The sequence below is a fragment of the Zonotrichia leucophrys genome, chromosome 6 (genome assembly GCF_028769735.1).
Source record: "Zonotrichia leucophrys gambelii isolate GWCS_2022_RI chromosome 6, RI_Zleu_2.0, whole genome shotgun sequence".
Classification (NCBI taxonomy): Eukaryota; Metazoa; Chordata; class Aves; order Passeriformes; family Passerellidae; genus Zonotrichia; species Zonotrichia leucophrys.
This window is the reverse complement of record NC_088176.1, coordinates 21,468,224-21,486,077: the sequence shown is the minus strand read 5'-3', so window position 1 is coordinate 21,486,077 and position 17,854 is coordinate 21,468,224. Positions and strand designations below refer to the sequence as shown.

Genomic DNA, 17,854 nt, shown 5'->3' with positions numbered 1-17,854 from the left:
AGACTCATCCTGGGGGGTAAAATATGAAATGTGCTGCATAGTCCCTCAAAACACAGAGGAACTGAAGGTATAGCCTGCAGTCTCAGAGACAGCTTCCTTCTTCCCCTGGGAGCCTCAGGTGGCAGTGCCTGGCAATCAAGAACTACATCAGAGTAACTGATGTAGTTGATCTCTAGGACTCCAGGTGCCACTGAGGTTAGAGGAATGGAAACAAAGGCCCCAAAATGAGTGGAAAGCATTCTGATGCATTGCCCCTACAAAGCACAGATATTTGCCTTTAACATTAGGAGATCTATGAATAATTTAAAAATATATCTCAAATTGTTATTTTGTGCGCAATACACAAATTACTTTTTCCCAAAACTATTTTACCAAATATTTCCACAAAGCCTATCCATTGAAGCACTGTATCTGCCAAGATGTTAAAGGATCGGTGCTTTCCAAGTGCCCTCAATTGCTCCTGTTCTACTTGCCTTGACCTGTTGCATCATGTTATGAGATATCAAACTGCCATCATGTTCCATGTTAGAGCTGATTATCCTTCATTGGTGGGCAACGTTGCTGCTTGCTGAGGGTTTGTGAAGTTTGATTAATTAGTGCTTATGAAGTGCTTTGAAATTCTTGCATGAATGATGTTACAGAAACACTGAATATTGCTGCTGTTATACAGGCAGGTACATGATTAAAGATTTGATGTTGCAAGGTGTGGCTGGGCCTTACCTTCTCTTTGGGAAAGTATTCTGGTTTTCTCTGAATTCCCTCTGGCAAGCTAGTACAGTCTTCCAACCAAACCAAACCAAAACACTTCAATCGTCCTAGGGTAGGGAAAAATAATAAAAAGAAAGATTAGATGAAGGATATTTCTGAGAACTCATTGCCTGTCTAGGATATTGCACCTCTAGGTGGTCTGATAATCTTCAAGAGCACCTTGGTGATTAAGATTATTCTCAGACTGACTGCATTTTCTTCAACTTTTTTTAATCAACTATAGTTCTTTTAATTGCTTTCTCCTCTTAGGTATTTTACATAGACACCTGACTGCCTGTTAAAGCATCTTCCTTAAGCATACTTATCTGTGATATCCTCTCCTTGGCTGAAGAGACCTACCTATCCCCCGCTCTGATCTCTCCTGCCCAAAGGGAGCTGTTACATGTTGCATCCCTTTCCATAATTTCTGACTCTGAACCCAACAGCTCCCATCTGCTCTGGGAAATGCAGCACCCCACAAGTGATTCATTCTCAGCCAAGGCAGGAAGCTGTAGGGCTCAGCCCACAGGCAGCCTTAAAAGACCCAAGCTGTAGGCAATTATTGCACAGACATTCCCGCTCAAAGATTTGTTCAACTTGCCCACTGCTGCCATGCTTGGCTGTGACCATGACCACGCTGTTGTGGCCCTTCAGGAACGTGCTGCTTCACAAAGCAAAGGCCAGAATTCCTGTCCAAGGCACAGGTGCCCAGTGCCATTTGAGAAGGCTGTAAAGCATCCAGGATATCTGCACAGGAATAGCAGAGATGACGCAGGACCTAAAGCAGACTGACACTCCACCACGGTAGTGAACGGATGCCAGGCAGACATCTGCAATAGCTGAAACAACACCAAATGCCAAGAATGAAGCCACCAACTTGCCTGTGTGCTGTCCAACTTCCCTGCTTTCTACTACTATCGAGGGCATTCAAAAGGATTGTCTATATTGATCCTCTGTGTTGACCACACAATTAATACACTTTTGGTCTTGCTTACATGAGCTTAACTATGATCACTAGTGCTATCTTCAGTTCAGGTCACAGCATGGTATCTGGAGTTTCATCTTTCCTGCTTGTTCTACTCATTTCACATCCTGCACCCAGTAACATTTTTTGTTACTTTTCATAATAACCTAATGGCTAATTTTGTACACACCATTCTGCCTACAGTAACCTCTGGGGTTTTAGTGCTTTGTACTTCCTTAGTTTGCTAAGAACTATAAAAAAAAATATTGATTGGTTTTGCCTCAGGCTTTAGTAGACAAACTTACCTAGACTGCAAGGCCAAAGTCTGAGTACATGTCACTATTTAAACCATGGGAACATTTAGCATCTAAGAGGTTCAAAATAACCAGGCCAAACACCCTTATTATCTATCAAACACCACCAGTTTTCTGGCTGCTGCCAAGGCTGATGCCATAGTCCTATCCTGTTACATATTTTCAGAAACATAAATCTTATGAAGAAGTATTTAAAGGTACCACATTTTTCAAATGCTTAAATGAAGAGTATTCAGGAGCTTCTCACTCAGTCACAGCCAGTGAGTTATTGCACACTTCAAAATCTGTTCCTTCAGTTTTCTGACTGTTGTTCTTGTCTGTGCATCTTTCAAAAACTAAGTTATTAATCTACTGCGCCATAAAGTTTCTTTCATTAGAAATTAACAAGTTTGTTCTGACCTTCTCCTAGTTCTGGGCTGGAATTCCATGAGGCTTTTCTCGTCAATCATTGTATTCTTCGCACAGCTTGCACTGCTCCATGTATGCTTTCAACTGGGTATTCATGCCTGGCCTGTAGATACATTTCCTGGCTCATCTCAGGCATGTCTCTATCCCCAGGTGTGAAATATGTATCCACTGCATGATGTCAGCCCTTAAATCTCTTGGGATTATTGTTCAGCTCCATTTAAAACAAAATCCATGCAGTTCTTCATTCACTTCTGGGGGGTGGGCACAACAGTCTGTGGCACTCATTGCTTTCTCCAGGCTCACCATGGATTGCACATCGTTTTCTTGCCTGTCACACACCACACTGTTTTGTAAGACTACCTTGAATAAAAGTAGCTGAAGGAGCAGAGTCAGTAGTAGGTTTTCACATCATTGTTTCCCCTTCCTGGATATAGCAGAACACCAGTAAACACCGCACTCTGCATCTTTACTCCCAGAGCTGTTTCTCCTCCCCTCTCTCAAGCGCCCCCACACCGGCGCTTCAGGTGCATATAATGCTTTAGGGACTTGTGCCCCACTTGCAATTTTCTTCTCTCAATGCCTTTTCTTTCTAATCATTGAGTATTCTCACAAGATTTCATATCAATCATTTTCAGCAGTCAAGAGAAGTCCAATGGGATAGATCTAGAGTTGAGCTCACTCTCAGTCTGCCTTATTCTCCTAGTACAAAATAATAGTCTGCCTAATATTTTGTCTCCAGCACCCACTGAGAAAAATTATCATAGATAAAGATAATGCACTTTTTTTGCCTATGATTTTACATTTCTTTCCTGGGATAAAAATGCCCTAAGTTACAAGACTAGCAACTAGAGGCACAGTATCAGTTAATATCAAATACCTTTGAATTGGAGCTGACACCAATAATCATATGTGCTCATCAATACCTACTAGAAGGTGTGGCAAAGGTTGTCAGGAAGCTGAATAGCTCTCCTTCTTCAGCACGCAAGTTATTGACTCCCTAATTTATTTCTTAATTCTTTAATCACCTACCCCATCATGACAGGATATATCCACACAGAAAATAATCCATGTAAAAAGGACACATATGAGAGCGGACAGAATGGAGGCATACACCTAGCCCAAGTCAGGTAATTACTCCTACTTTGCCAATTAAAATCACATTGCCATTTTTGCTGGTTTAACAGTAAGCATCTATTTTACATTCAGCTCTTTGTTTCAGAGCAGATGTGTTCATTCTTACTTTTTAAACTATGTCACCTTTCCCTCAACATGGGCTTAGGTTAATAAACTGTACATCAAACACTGCTTAAAAGCTGGCTTTGCAGGATGATAACTGATGAGGGAATTGCTTTTAATTACTGTACAAGTGAGTAGATAAAAATCACAGTCCTAATAATCAGCTCCAGAAACTGACAGCAGCAAAGTCTCACATTTCAAATGTGGATTATTTTTTCTTTCAGCATTCAGCTACAGAAGGCAAATGTTAGTGGTTGGATCATCTTCTGTAAGCAAGCCAAAGTTATGTGTAACATTTTTGGATGCTAATAGCACACAGTTCTGGCAGAACAGAAATAAGGGTAACATTAAAGATTAGAGCAAGCTTGGAAGGGAAGAAAAGTGCTTTTCTCAATTCAGACTTTCAGAAGAACAATAATCTCACCTACATCTGCTGCTAGAACTTCGAAAGTCCAAGGACAGAAAAAACAAACAACTTGCTTGCACAGCTATCAAGAATGAGAGAGAGCATGAGGCTTCCCAGATTGCCTTCAAAACCAGCAGCATTTGGCCCATTATCATCCACACCAGGCTAATGTATTTTTAATAGTTCACCACCTAAAGAGATACTGTAGGCCATGAGATGTAAATTAGGCAGCCAAAATTGAGAGAGTTTGTGCTATGAGAAATTTCAAGGGAGAATGAAATAAATGAAAGTAGGATTACAAACTGGGTTTGGTGCTCTGGTGAGAGGAGAAAAATGTGCTCATATAGCCCAATAAAACTTTCTTTTTCTGGTTTATTAGGTGTTTGCAAAACGTCTCAGTTGCAAAGTACGACGTGTTCTTTTTCTGAAGACTCATGTACAGCATGGAGGCTCTGATAAATCAGCTGCTTTCTTTTTCAGCCAACTACACAGTGTATGGGAAACTAAGGTTACTATTATGGCTTTGTTAAAACATTAGATGTTGCCTGAAAGCTGCCATGTGAACTCCATTTTAAATGCATTTCAATGCAGGTTTTTACAATAGGAAAAATAAACACTTAGGAGCTCAGGAAACTAGGATCTAAAATACTGAAGACATGGATTTGTTTATTTGTTGCTTTCCTGCTATAGATCAGCCTGTCAGGATACCTCCTTCATGTAAATATTTAAGCTGTACAACAAACTACAAAAGCTCTACAACAAAACAATTCTGATTAAAAAAAAAATTAAGGAAAAGGAGGATACAGAGTTTATTTAAAAAAAAAAACAAACCAAACCAAACAAACCAAACATGGATATGGGTCTCATTGGATCTATCAAGTGTATTGTTGATGAAAAGGAAAAATATTCTAACTGTAAAGGTGTTGCTTCCAGCAAATGGCCCTAAGTTCCTAGGAATCATATGTTCTATAGATTTTAAGTTAGCATATTCCTTTTTAACTTTTTTTTTTTTGTTGTTTTAATGGGGCAATAACATTAGCTCTCAAAAGTCCACATGAGAAACTGAAAATCCAGGATTTGAGAACTAGAGAAGTTCAGAATAGTAGTCATCTGGAAGTCTCCTCTTTTCATGTTGGTAAAGTATAATGTTACTTCACGCCATTTGGCTGCAAATGTAAATTACACCTTTTTTCAGTTGTTAGGACAGGATAAAAAAACCACATAATTCTAATGAGTCATAAATGTTTCACCATTTTTTTCTTCATTTAATTCATATGGTGCCAACACCTGTGAAAACAATCAGCATCATAGCTGTGTGCTCTACTTAAATTTGCTTTAGGGTATGCTTGAGTAAAAGCTTTTATATCTCATTTCTCTACATTATTAACAACATGATGCCCTGAATCATTCTATAATTTAAGTATGCTCATTTCATTCTCAGCCATTTTATTAGGACTAGAAAAGATGCTCAAAGACTATGACAGTCTTAAAACAGACACACACGTACCCATTCCTGATTCTTAATGTAACAAAATATCTATAACAAGATCTTCACTTTATTTTTTATGTGCTTTGGCAGTTTTGCACCCTGAATTACGAACCTAAACTGTTAGTACAAGAGCCATACTACAAAGCTTTCTCCCAGAAGGCTTTGCAGCCACTGCTCTAAGGTGAGTTCTTTTCATGAGAGCGACATCTGCACTGATCTGAATTTTAAGCTATTGCTATAAGAGAGCACATCTTGTTCAGCAGTGGGAAAGAGCAGTGGTTGGAAGAGTAGTTCTGGAATCACTAGATGGTGCCAGAGAGGAATGTGCAATGGCAGCTGCAATCCTGCTTCAGTTATCACGGGGCAATGGGGTGGGTAAGCTTGGGGACAAATTTAAAAACACGCTTCAGTGTCTGAAGAAATAATGTAGTGACTCAAGGATACAGAGAAGATCCTAAATCCTACTTGTCTTTCAGTGGACATCAGGCCTTTGACCACCTTAGGAACTCTTGGTAATTCCACCTGGCATCTACATAGCCCTAAAGCAAACTTTTACCTACAGTTTTATAACATAATTTAAGGGGGTACTAAGCCCTCTCTAAATTTCAATGGGATTGTGGCTCAAACTTCCTTTGTAAAATTCCCCATCTAAACACAAGCAAAATAATAAATATAGATGAGTGAGCACAGAGCATGCAAGCTGGAAGGTGTAGAGACCATTTCCCAAAAGAGATGTATTTCCCAAAGAGATCCTTCCCCAGAATGTACATTCCAATGTTAAACAGCATATTACAAGTAACCATCCAAGGCCAATTCATGATGAGAAAGCCCAGAGCTGATAAATGCTTCAAGCAAAATGCTTGCAGTTTTGATTCACTGCAATAACTCCCTTGCAATCCAGAGGTGGGGACATACTCCAAGTAGCTTCAACCAGCTAGCTCAAATCCTGAGAGCAGTGCAGGCCCCAGCAGAGTCTTAGGTAAGAACTCAGACTGTCACAGCTCAGCAACTGAAGTCAATCCAAGCTAGACAATTTAAGGCTTCTGAACTGCAGCCTTCTCTCCACACTGAAGCACAGTATCACCTGCATCCATGAGGATGAGGGCTGAGCTGAACACACCCTTCCATGCCTACAGAATTTCAAAACTGACTTGGAGATGGCTAAAACTAAGTAGTCTGCTAGTAATTTCAAATAACTTTATTATAAAGTTATTCCAGTAACCTGTACATTTTTGCATTGTCCTTGGTTTCTTCATGGATAAAAATCTGTGCTTGTGGTTACTCACCAGTGCCTTTAGTGGCAGTTTGCACAAATGATACCAATTAAGTACAAGTCAGCCTTCTTTTTTTTCTTTGCTTCTTTTAAGGCTTCTTCTTAAGAGGTCTTCCACACAGACATGGGACTTTGGGGAAGTGGGGGGAAACATGAAAACCAATCCTACTCACAAAACACTTACTTGCATGTCTATTAATTTGCAAGACCATGCACCAGAGCCAGTGTCATTCAGTGCCAGATGGGTACACACAGCAACATGACTAGATGTGGCCAAATCTCAGCCAAACCTCTCTCTCCATATTTCAGTGGTTTCTGTTTACTGGAACCAAAACCATTTCTTCCAATTTCACCTTTTTTTAAATTTCTTCCTCTTGATCTACTAGATTTCACTTTGAAAGCCTAAATGAAAATCCCTGTGAGCTAGCTAGAATCCATCTTCACCCTTAGAGGAAAGAGATTGCCCTTGCACAGTCCATTCAAGAGGCCACTCAGCACAGTAAAACTGTGCTTGCTTTACATTGTTCAGTTCTCAGTAGTTTCACTCAGCTGAAGGTCTGCTTGATTTTGATTTCTAATAGGAAAGTTTAGAAAATATGAAAATAACACATTTTAAAATTTCACTGAAATAATCTCCATATTATTGAAGATATTTAAACTTCCTGGCCAATACAGCACTCAGGAGATGCAGCATTTTCCATTCATGCATTCTTAACTTTGAAATGGAACAAGAAGGAAATATTTATACTGGCTGCACTTTAATTAAATTAAATTAATTAATTTAGCTAGGAAATCCTGAAGCAAAGAGCACTGAGTATGAGCTTTAATTTTCTTTCTCAGTAAAACTGATCTGTTATTGAAATGCTCAGCTGAAAATCAGATATTTTTCTTAGGGGAATACTCATTTGCCTGGCTGTAAGCTGCAAATCTTTCATAGTTTCAGTTCTTCCACTATGAACGCAGCTTCTGTGCTAGGAATTTTAGGAGGACAGTCTTGAAATGTTATTAATAAGGACTTAGTGTATACTTCATATTTGATGTAGGTGCACTCTGCCTCCTAATGGAAGTCGCATGTGTTTTTCCCCCAAGTATGCACCGGTAAGTAATGACCCATCATCAGGCAGTAACTGATGACAATTGATCATATGGCCATCTACAGCGGCAAGAAATTAGAGTAATCTCTCAAGAGAATAATCAGGGAACAATTTTCCAGGGTCATTACTAGCAAAGAAGCTTGCTGAAGAAGAAAAAAAGTCTCAGTCTTCACTCTGGATTTTCTTTTCTCCTCTGGATTTCATTTTATACACAAGGTTTACATTTGGTTTTAGAAAATTTTATGAGGCAGACTGAAATGTTAAGGGGATTAAGGAATGGAAGACAGTCTTTCACCTCCAAGTCTTCAGTTCAAGTCCAGCTTAGGTTGGTAACGAACAAGAAGTATTTACCATTGCTGCTCACTGTCTGTGCAAAATGGATTGGTGGCTCTGGCTTAATTCCCAGCAATAAACCTGCATGCCACAACTGGCAACTCCGTTGCCATTCTCAGCAGACAGCGCCAAGAATTAAATGAAGCATAGGAAGCAAAGTTACCTCTCCCCACCTACATGCCAGGGTGGAGGAACATTGGGAGGAGAAGCCCTCTCTGCTGCTGCCTGAGCAGGGCTGTGCCACAGTCGAGCACAAAGACATCAGTTTAGTGTCTAAAAAAACTACCACTTTTTCATGAACTGAATTTACTAATTTTCTTAAAACAATAATAAAAAAATCAGGCGCCATCTAGGGTGGGTCAGGTTAGTGACTCAGACTAGGCCACATTGTTCCTTATGCTGAAGTATAGATTAACCTGCAATTGCAAAGATTGGAACTTGATGTAAGTGCAATGAATTGCCACTAGAAAAGGCTTGTCCTGCCTGTGACAATACCCTAGAAGGGAAAAAAAATCAGGACCTTTTTTAACCCAGAAGTCATACGAAACATAATTTCTCAGTCTAGGAGACTTATTAGTACCAGAAGCCACTAGACCAGGAAGTTTGTTTTTCCTCAAACCATGAATTTAGAGTAATTCCACTGAAATAAATGGAGCCAACCACCCACACAGAGCAGCATAAATGGAAGCAGAGCACACCCCCAATCTTTATCTGTCCAATACTGGAAAGAAAAAATGACAAGCACAAACTAAAACAAGCCACCACACTTCTGTGCTGAGGGCATCAGCACCATCAACAGGAAGGACACTGAACATCCTTGCACATGTGCACAGCAAGAAAACAATCCAACATAGGCTTTAAGCCTTGGAGTGATTTTACCATTGAACAGTGCTGATTGAAAAATGCATGAATTTTATTCTAAAAATAGCAAGATGGGTCAAGAGAATAATGATCTCAGTCTACACAGCTGGATGAATTTATGGTGATGCCCTCTTTTATATTTTATAGGATATTCACTATGGACCCTACATTTTCCATGGCTTTGAACACTTTATTTATCCATATTTTATTACCAGTGTAAACCTAATTATCACAGCATCTTCATGCTGAAAGTGATTGATAGATTTTGCTACTTGCTTGTCAAGATGCTCATGTTCACTGTATTCAGCTATCACACCAACCCAGAGACTGATGACTGTTCTGGCCTATTAATAAAAGTCTATTACAGTGCATTGATGCTACTTGTCTCAAACAGTATTAACGCAAGCTCTGCGGCAAGAGGCACATTTTTAACTTGCTACAGTACAATGAGGCCTATTTCATTATAATTATTAACTCCTTTACATTTTACTCGTGTCCATTCTTATACATAAAGAACAATCACAAAACCTTCTCCCTCGTTTTCCCATTGTTTTAAAAATGTGTTGTTTGCCAGCCCATTCTTACAAAAGCAATTAGTGATTTTTCAGTACCTGTACTTGCAACTTCTGAAATTGAAACAATATGAAGTGCACTTCATATGAAGACAGCTTCATGAAACACTGAGTAACCCTTCAGAAACAAAAGATTCAGATTGACAACTCAGACATTAAAGGACTCAAGACCAATCACTGATTGTGAAGATATTATGTTAGAGCTCAACTGGCAACAAACAATGAATGAAAAGTATTTCTGCAAATAATATGAGAGAGGAAAGCAAAATAATAATAATTAAAAAAAACCACCAAACTTGAACATGCTCAAAGTGGTAAAGGCAATATGCTGTCAATTTGTTTTTCTTCTTATCGAGCAGGACATTCTATTTTCCTGTAAAGGCTCCTCTAGGATCAACTTGCCTTCTGCCACTTGAGTTTTGGTTCGATGTTATGACATTCAAACTAAAATGTCTCGATCCTGCTAAAGAAGCTAAATTGTTAACACTTAAGATACTTCCAATACTTCTAAATATGGGGACACAACTCAGCCTGCAAGTCAGGAAAATGGCAAATGGATAAAAGATACTGACCTCAAACACCTCAACTCAGCTTCTTTTTTTTAAAGTAGAATATTTTAAATAGAAAAACCTGGAAAACAATAAAAGTGACTCTGTCCAACAAAATGCTTACAAACTGTTTAGCTTTAAGTACAGCATCAATATCTGCTAGTTTTCTTTGATGAAGATGCTTGCCTTGCAGCAGTTAAGCATGTGCTTAACTGTTTCACTGTGAGTCAATAGCCTTATAAAAACCGACAAGATTTTAGTATGAAATGACATCAATACTTCTGGTTTTAATATGCATAATTTTCCAGAAAATCTAGTTTCAGCAATCATAATCTGAATTAGCATGCCTAGATACTCAGCCTGCACCAACTGTTGGTGCTCCACTGATTTTCAGTGACCCATTGAAGATACAGCCTCAGGACCCCGACAGTGTGGGTAGCCCTAACGGCTCTCAAAGGCTGAAGGCTTGGAGCTCACTCAGAGAGGTTGTGCTGGATTTAGTGATAATGGCTTAAGAGGTTACCTCTCCCAGCTGTCTGCAGCAGTCCCCCACCAGAAGCTGAAACAGAGCCATCAGACAGCGATATGGTCCAACCCTCATCCGCAGAGCTCTGAGCCAGCACATTAATTTTAACTGCCAATGGTCTGCAAACTGTAACAGTTGATAAACTGGCACTTGCTTACATCTGCTGCCTCCACTAGGAAGGTGGAAGTCTGAGGCAAAGTGGCAGGGTAGACATTAAGGGCAGTAACCCCTTCCTCCACCCCACCAAAATTAATAGCACTTGTTTGCCAGAGCCCTAATCTGCTCAGAGTAGAACAGTATGTTGAAAGAAGCAACTCCATTTAACTTCGTTTGGGGGGAATGAAGAGCAAGGATTTTCTACATTTCATGAGGCAGTGAATGGCAAAGAATTAGTGTATATACAGTACCCCTTGTAATTTTAATTCACATTGCCCCCTCTCAGTGAATAAATCTTGTTAAACCTTATCCTCTCGGAGACCATCTGGATGAAAACTATTCAGGAAACGTCACCATTGGTACAAGAACTTAAATCTCACCATAAATCTCAGCATGTCAAAGCCAAGCATGCATGCCTTAAAGAAATTCTGCAGCTGTGACTCGCTCAGAGTTGCAGACATGTGTGTGCAAATGGTGCCTCCCAAGAAACACACTGCTACATTTCAGAAACTCTTAAAAACAAATGAAAGCAAACTCAGGAATTTTCTCATTTTCAGATAGCTTTACCCTGTTTTTAGTATAAAAGAAACAAAATGGTTTAATAAAAGCTACATAAAATTTACTACCCTATTATAACTGTACTGGCTCAAATGATCTCCACCCTTGTCCTTATCTTGCTCTGATTACTTCTCCCTCTCTTCCAAAGTACATGTGCTAATGTGGCAACCTATGCTGAAAATCAGAAATCATGATTACTTTGCTCTGTAATCTGATTGCCTGTATAGTTAGACACCTGCCTTCCTGGCAAATTTCTTTATGGTAACAGGGTAGGAGCAGGTTGGCCTTTTAAGTGCCAGATACTGACAAAACAGCTCCAATCTAAGCTCAGTTAGAACACTACTGTTATCCAACAGCTCATATTCTCCTTTCTCCACCCCAAATCTAGTACAACCGTTTTTACAGAAAATGATTTTGTATAAAGTTCACTGACTTCAAAATATGGCAAAACATAATGCAAAATTTACAAGACAATCCATCCAGTAAGTGAAAAAATAGAAAAGTAACTAAGAGAAATAATCTAGACTCAATGCTTTGACCAAAAAAAACCAATGGGGGGCATAAATGCAGACTTGTTGAAACAAAAGGTTCTGTAATTTGCTTCATTTTCCTCATTTCCATATAAGGAAAAAAGCCCCCCAGAAATATTGGAAAATGACTAAAATTATTGACTTCTGGTAATTTAAAAAAACTATTTCTGAAAAAATATTCAAAAGGAGCTTGTTCAGAAGCATTTTTCCAGTAAGTAAAAAACTTATTAAACATAGATAAATCCTAAGCAGTGCATTTTATTTTCATTTAGGCAAAATATTTTACTTGACTCAAACTGAAATTTTTCGGTTTTCTGTCTTGTGAAAAATATGCACTTTGCAACTGCCAGACAACTTAAAGAACATCTACTTTAACACTGTGAAAGTAGCTTTGGAGCTCAGGAATAGGTTAATTAGATGTGCTATATGAATACAAGTTTCATCAGTCAAAGCAAATAAAATATTTCTGATACATCAATGTACCACAATTGATGAGCCAAGGTTTCTCCAAAACTAGTGCAGATTTCTTGATGAGTCAGCAAAGTAACAGAGGTGGACTCAATGACTTTAAATTTTCCAACCTGAACGATTCTATGATTCTAAGATTACTGGACTTTACTCTTTAATTTGAATACAAGTGATCCAGGTTTATTTTTACAAGTCAGTCCTGTTCTGTGCAGCTGCATATCACCACGGTGAAACATCTCAGCTACCATCCCTACAGCAGACATGACCTGCTAATGCAGGTTCTTGCTTGACTAACTCTTTTAAAAAACAAGACAAAAAAGAGGAACTCAATTAGCCTTAGAGGTAATAAGGGCTAGCAAGACATGCCAAGACTGCCCTGGTGGCTCCTTGTAAAGTAACCATCCTTTCTCCACAAGTGCAGAGATATTCAGTGAGAATTATCAGCTCCCACTGGAAAAGCAATGCTGTCTGGGCCTCAGTAAACTGCCTTTAGCATACAGTTGTCTAAGAACTGTAGAAGGAGCCAGCATGGGATACAGCTTTAGAAACAACGCACCTTATATGTCCCCCATAAGTTGTATCCCCCATAAAGGAAACATTTGCTAGCTCAGAATGCAAGATGCTTGGCAATGCATTGTTGACACATAAGGTGTATTGTTTCTTGTTTCTAAAGCTGTATCCCATGCTGGGCTCTAATTCCTCCCACATGAATTTCTAGACCAAAGTGGGGAGCTAAATGAGGAAGGGGTACTGTTGTTCTCTGCCTGCATAGTCAATGGCTATGACACGTGGGCTGAATTAGCCTCTGGAGGTGCATATCACTTTCCAGCATCAATGGGGGAGCCTTGGGTGATTAGGTACTAACTTAGGTGCCACAGTTTTATGCTTGAAGTCAGGTGGCTCAAATCCAGGAGCAACTGTGCTTCTCCTTCTGTCCTAAATTGGTGCATGCTGCTGCTACACATTGCAAAACAAATAGCAAAGAGTAGTAGTTTTCATGGAAGTGATAACAGCTAGTATAAAAGTTAGTGCTTTGGATCTAAACCTAGACTACTATTATTACTAAAGGAATCCAGCCTGTTTCATATGTCCTTTAACTTCACTCCTTCAACTATGCAGTGCTGCATAACTGAACATACTGTGTAAGATTATTTCCACTTTTCATAGAGGCTGCACCCAGAGCTAGCCACTACTGGAAGCAGGACAGCAAATTTTCAAGGCCAACTTGCTGCTCTGGTACAGTAAATCAGTTGTTCCTACAGCAAGTAGCATACAGATTCTTTTCTTTTTCCAATGCATAATACAAGGAAAGGATGACTCAAGCTGAGTTTCACAGGTGAAGTTCAGATGAGTTCAGATCTATTCAAGCCCTTTCAATGTTTCCATATGCTTGACTCAAGTCCAAACATTTAATCGTAGCTCCAAACAAAAACTTCCAATGAAGAAGCAGAGCAGGGAATTCTGAACTCTGCTTTCCAGCACTAAGGACTTGAGCATTTTTTTTATAATCTGTCATTTGTACTTTTTCATACTAAAGGTGACAGTCTAATTCACATATGACCAACACCCATAAATCATGCTGGGGGGAGGAAATATTCATAAATCCATATCAAACAGAACCCAAATTATGACAAATGACATGGCAGTCATAAAATTGCACAAGCACAACTCACCAAGTCATTAATTTCATGGCCGTGGAAAATAAACAGACACATTTTTTTCGCAGCCCTAATAAATTTTAAAAAACTCAAAGAATGGTCCATCTGCTTCGAATAATTTTTAATTTCCTATTCTGTCTCGTTCCCATTAGCTATTCCACTGAGATATTTGCTAAATTCTTTCATTTGCCTCCTCCCATCTGTATTCAATTACTCTATTCCCAAATAGAGTTAGTTTTTCTTTCTCCTAAGTGCAGTACAAAATATCCCCACCTGTACCTTAAAGCAAATGTTATGTGTGTTTTATTATCTGTTAGACTCTATGAGTCATTCTAACTCGATTGCCTGTGCTGAAAGACTTGGAGGGCAATCTGATTTTGATGTTTTCTGGCTTTGGTGAAAAACACCTGCCTGATTCTCATAGCTAATCTATTAACTTGGTAAATGCCTCAACAGATGTTCTAGAATCAGCTAGGGATCAGGGTCTGTCCTCGTGACAGCGTCCGCTTGTAAGCTTGAAATATTTAAATGTTCAGAGATCAGAGGCCAATGATGTGTTTTGGGTACAAGCTTTCACTAAATCATATTTTTTCAGTCAGTCCCTGGAGTGCATTCCACATACAATAAGTGGCTGGAGCATTCTGACTGAGCAGGCCAACAATACAGGCCTCCTTGAACTTTGAAGGGACATGAATTTCAAGGCAGCATTAGCTTCTTTTATTGAAAAATGGAACAAATTTTAGACTGTGCCGACGCTGTTCCCTTTCAAGCTACATGTCTCTTTTTCCAGTTCCTTTTATGTCTTCCTAATGAAACCCATTAAGAAAGTATAAGGCTTGGCTTTGAGACCTCCCTTTCCAAGGATAACCTAATATCTCCAAGGAACCTGTTCTACGCCATCATCCTCTGTTTGGGTCAGCACTGGTCTGCATGATTCACTTACTGTGCGCCTGATCCTCCACTTTTTAACACTGATTTTAATCCAGGGTTGCTCCACTGCCTCGAAACCATTCCACTCTGTAACAGCCCCTGAGGCTCACAGATTGGCTGGGATCACCAGAGCAGAGCAATGCTTTGGGAAGGCCTTAGTCCTCCCATAGGAAGGGTGGGATAGATGCATGACATCAGTGTCAAGCCCACATGAAGGGACTCCCATTTTGAAGCTTAAGGCACTTTTCTGTCAATCTAGCACCACCACAAAAACACAAATGAGAAAAAAAAGCTCACAACACAGAACAGACCACAACCACTGCTGGCCTCATTCTGCTATAAGGAACTGCCTCTTGAAAATCAAAGCTGGACCTGAGAGCTTTTAAACGTTCATTACTTTTATGAGCTTTTATATTACCTTGATTCTTGTATGAAAAGCTAAAGATTGTGAAAAAATGTCTAAATGCTTCAAACTGAAATGGCTGCAAGCTCCACTGCAAAAATTTTCTCAATGAGATCACATAAAAGCAGAACAAATAAAAAACAGGATACCTTCCTCTGACCTTCACTCATCACTTGATTCTGGTCATTTCACCCCTTGTTTACCTCCACCTCTTCATTTGCTAAATGGGTGTCATTAATGCAAACTTTCTTTGTTGTTTTAAAGCTTAATTAGTTAATGTTTGTAAAGTGTTTTGAGATCAATAGAGCAGTATTACCAACATATTCAAAATCTCATCTCTGCTGCTATTTGCTCTTGGAGGCTTGACAAAAAAGATTTCAGTGTTCCACATCTTCAATAATGCTCAGAAGCAGCTCTGATGTTAGAGCTCTCATATGAGTGATCAGCAGATGGAGTTGGAGGAGTGAGAAGGGTAAGACAGATTCTTACTCTTACTGCTGTTTCACATGCTGCCTTCTAGAAAACAGAAAATATGAAGGGAGGGTTGATATCAAATACTTAATCATGTAAAGGAAAACACTGAAAGTACAGCAAACTGCTTATGTCTACTCTGAAATTACTGCATTTTTCAAAAGCACCCTTCTGGGAAAGCCATCAGATTGGCCTCCAAGCCTGACAAGAGCTGGAGGAAGGTTCAAAATGTGAGAAGGAGGAGAATAAAGAAGAAAGGTTCACTAGAAACAGTGTTTCCAACTGAGGATCTAGGGTGAAATTCACTTCATTAAGGAGGAAAAAGAGATTTTCTGTCTGTAATCAAATGCAAAAGAATTTGTCATTTTTAATTTATCTCTTGAAAAAGTTTCCTCTTTCCATTTTCAGACTGTACCTCTGCTAAAATGAAACATAATCCTCCCCTGTCACTGAGATTAAAAAAGATTGAATTGGTTACTGGAAAGATACAATAACAATTTTAAAGTATAATCCCTGCAATATTTTTATTATAAATTAGGCTGATATCATAGAAACATAGAATACATTGAGATGGAAGAGACCCATTAGGATAATTGAGTCCAACTCCTGGTCCTGCACAGGACACCCCAAGAGTAACACACTGTGCTTGAGAGCACTGTCCAAGCACTGCTTGAGCTCTGTCAGGCTGGTGCTGTGACCTCTGCCCTGGGGAGCTGCTCCAGTGCCCAACCACCCTCTGGTGGAGAACCTTCTAATATCTAACTAATATCTAACTAATATCAAACCAAAACCTCCCCTGCCTCAGCTTCAGGCCATCCCCTCAAATCCAGCCACTGCTCACCAGAATGAAGAGATCAGTGCCTGCCCCTTCTCTTCCCTCCACAAGGAAGTTGTGCCTGCCGTGGGGTCTGTCCTCAGTCTCCTCTTGTCCAGGCTGAACAGACCCAGTGATCTCAGCCACTTTGCGGTCGGCCTCACCTCCAGACACTTCACCATCCTGTGGCCCTCCTTTGGATGCTTTCTAATAGCTTAATAGTGCTTTTTTAAATATTGTGGTGCCCTCAGGACTCAAGATGAGGCTGCATCAATGCAGAGTGGGACACTCACCTCTTTTGTCCAGCTGGTGATACTGTGCCCATGCACTCCAGATATGTTACACTCACTCTTGACTTCTTATCTATTTTGACATTTTAGAAGTGTTATCATCAGAGGTAGATGTGATATGATTAGTGCATATGGCAAATATAGGCTTTTTCTTTTGGACTCACCAACCTGGAGCTGATCTCCAGATTGAAGCAAGTGCCCTGCCTACACATCTTTTTTGCAAAGGTTAAGATTATGGTTTGGTTTCTGTAATCTACAACAATTTAGAACCTTTTGTTTGTATTCAAAGAATACACAAGAAAAAGAATACATTTTTTCATATCATATTCATGCAGCTCCATTGATACAAGTTTTATTACATTTGTAAACTTTTGGTACAAAAGAAGTACACAAGGTAAAAACCAAAAATAATTCAGTATGATGTTGTTATAGCTGTCCACAGCAGAGGGTGCTAAGAATAAAGAGTTAACATTTGGTGCAATGGGAGCAAATTTGCAGCAACCAGAGATAGATTTTTGTTGATTAGTGAAGCAATAAAGACATTGGTTGACTCTTCATGAATGATATCTGCTGTTTCAGTTTTTTCCCTGAAATGCAGGTTTTTCATAGGAAAGGATGTACAACATCCAGAGCAGAAAAATGATGTGTGGTTTCATGCATCAACAATTTTACTCAGAAATTGAATTTAGTTTACACACTAATAAAAACAAATCAGATCAAACAAACAAGCAGGCTGTTCTCCTATACTTTGCCTCTTTTTTCCCCAGAAGTCTTTAATTGTTCTCAGGAAGACACATTTATCTCA

General features: G+C 39.3%; 1 long non-coding RNA gene across 1 annotated transcript in view; it reads right to left on the bottom strand.

Moving 5' to 3' along the window:
* Nucleotides 1-716: 716 nt before the first annotated feature.
* Nucleotides 717-17,854, bottom strand: part of LOC135449360 (uncharacterized) — a 133,097-nt gene continuing 115,959 nt past the window's right edge. Inside the window, exon 3 of the long non-coding RNA XR_010440735.1 lies at nucleotides 717-815. This is a non-coding gene — a long non-coding RNA (uncharacterized LOC135449360). The remainder of the gene's footprint in view (nucleotides 816-17,854) is intronic.